Raw genomic sequence first — 2,527 nt, 5'->3', positions numbered from 1 at the left:
ACTTTTGCCCGTTCAAAGACTGGCATATGAGTCTTCATGACAACCTTATTCATAATAGTCCCCAAATGGAAACAGTCCAAGTGTCCATCACCAGATGAATGAATAAATGGATGGAAAATCCATGCAATGGAATACAATTAAAAGGAATAAATTATTGATACACGAAACAATGAGATGAATCCCCAAAATATACTGAGCAAAAGAAGTCAAACACAAAAGAGTATACAATGCCTAATTTTATTTATGTAAATTCTAAAAAACATAAAATAATGTCAAAAGTGGACTGTGGCTGTACGATGGAGGGTGATTCACTGCAAAGGAGTGTAAGTTGTGGTGCTGGTAAACTGGTTCTCAAAAAAAAAAAAAAAAAAAAGGCAGCCCTGATTTGTGGCACTTACCAATTTCTGTGATGGATATACTCCCACCACGGCCAGCAAAGGGCTACTAATGTGATGAGCTACTAAGTTAGTCATGGGAGGAGATGTATGTATTTGGCTCTCCTCAGTGGTCCTAGTAAGCTCCACCACATCACCACAGAAAGGGACAAAGGAACAAAGGTGATGAAAATGTTCTATATCTTGATTGTGTTAGTGGTAGCATAGGTTTACACCTTTGTCGAAACTTGCCAAACTGCACCCTTAAAATGGGTGTACTTTGTTGCATGTAAATTATACTTTTAAAAAAGTTGATTGTCGGGCCGGCCTGTGGCTCACTCGTGAGAGTGTGGTGCTGATAACACCAAGGCCGTGGGTTCGGATCCCATATAGGGATGGCTGGTTCGCTCACTGGCTGGGCGTGGTGCTGACAACACCAAGTCAAGGGTTAAGATCCCCTTACCGGTCATCTTTAAAAACAAAAGTTGATTGTCTAAAGTGAAATATGAGCAACAACTAAAATGCCCAGTAATAAGGGACTGGTTATGTTAGTATATCCTCTGTCCTCATGAAAGAATATAATGCAGCCATCCCAACAATTTAGATTTAGCAACATGGCAAAATGCCTTGCTATACCATGTTTCTTTTTGTCAGCTGGCTAGTATGGGGTTCTGAACCCTTGACCTTGGTTTTTAAGTCAGACTTCCTTTTTATTTTTTTGGTGGCTGGCTGGTAAGGGGATTTGAACCCTTGACCTTGGTGATACCAACACTGTGCTCTAACCAACTAACTGGCCAGCCTCATGTTTTGTGAAAAACGCAGAATAGGAAATTTTATTTTTACCACACGTTTGCCTATGCAAATTTTGTAGGCAGATGGATAATGTCTGGTTTTTTCAAAGCAGTGTCATGAGTTCATCTTTTTCTTTGTATTTAGAAGCAGTATACAACAAAACGGTTGCAAGCACAACCGTCCAACTGCAGCTGGACCGCCTGGGTTAGAATTCAAATTACAGGTGCCACTTCCCAGCTGGTGACCTTGAGCAACCAATCTCTTTGGGACTTAGTTTCTTGAAAAAAGGCAGAATAATATACCTATCTCATGGAGTTGTGAGAATCAAATGAGTTAATATATGTAGAGCTTAGAACAATACAAAATGTAAGTGCTTTATAAATATTATCTATTATTTTCGCAAGGCAATGATATTGTTTGCGCAATAAAAATTCTTACCATATGCTATAAAGGGAATACAAGCATTTTAAAGACCTATGACCTCAAGGAACTATAACAGTGGTTCTCAACCTTGGGGAAGGTTGGGGGAGCAATTCACTCCCTTCCCAGGGGACATTTTGCAACATCTGGAGACTTTTTTTGTCATGATGAGGGGATGAGTGCTACTGGCACCTAGTGGGTAGAGGCTGGGATACTGTTAAACATCCTGTAAAGCACAGGACAGCTCTCCCCTGTAGTATAATAAAGAACTGTCTGGTTCAAAGTATCAATAGTGCTAAGGGTGAAAAACCCTGAGTTATAGTCTAACTGGGGACTTGTTCAAAATAGAAAATCAAAACTCAAGAGGCACTCGATTAAAAAAAAAAGTACAGAAAAAGATTAGAAGAGCCCTGGCCCAGAATACAGGATTCCTTGTAACACCTGGCCCAGAAGAGAGGCCTCAGTGAGTTTCTGGTTTCGTGACCCAGAGGACATACTTCAACGATTTTCAATCTCTGGTTTACTCTATTGGTACTTTTAAAAAAGCTTAAGTCAAAGCTAAAGCTAAAAGTCTTCACTTCTGCATTGCACTACCAGTGTGAAAATGCATCCGGAGCCAGTTCAAATGTGTTTAATTCATATTATTTTAATACAACCTGATAAAGAGTTTAGCTGATTTAAAATTTTTAACTTTTTTTTTTTTTTTTTCGGGGTGGCTGGCCGATACAGGGATCTGAACCCTTGACCTTGGTGCTTGGTATTATCAGCATTGAGCTCTAACCAAGTCAGCTAACCAGCCAGCCCTAAAACTCCTAAAAGTACATTTTTGGGAGGTAACAAGAAATAGTACACAGGAACTTTTTTTTTTTTTTTTTGCCTTTTTTTCCGTGTCCGGCAACGGATTGCAACCCTCGGTGTTGCTCCCGCGCCTCGCTCAGCCA

Source organism: Galeopterus variegatus, unplaced genomic scaffold (assembly GCF_000696425.1).
Source record: "Galeopterus variegatus unplaced genomic scaffold, G_variegatus-3.0.2 Scaffold649, whole genome shotgun sequence".
NCBI lineage: Eukaryota > Metazoa > Chordata > Mammalia > Dermoptera > Cynocephalidae > Galeopterus > Galeopterus variegatus.
This window is presented reverse-complemented; position numbering follows the sequence as displayed.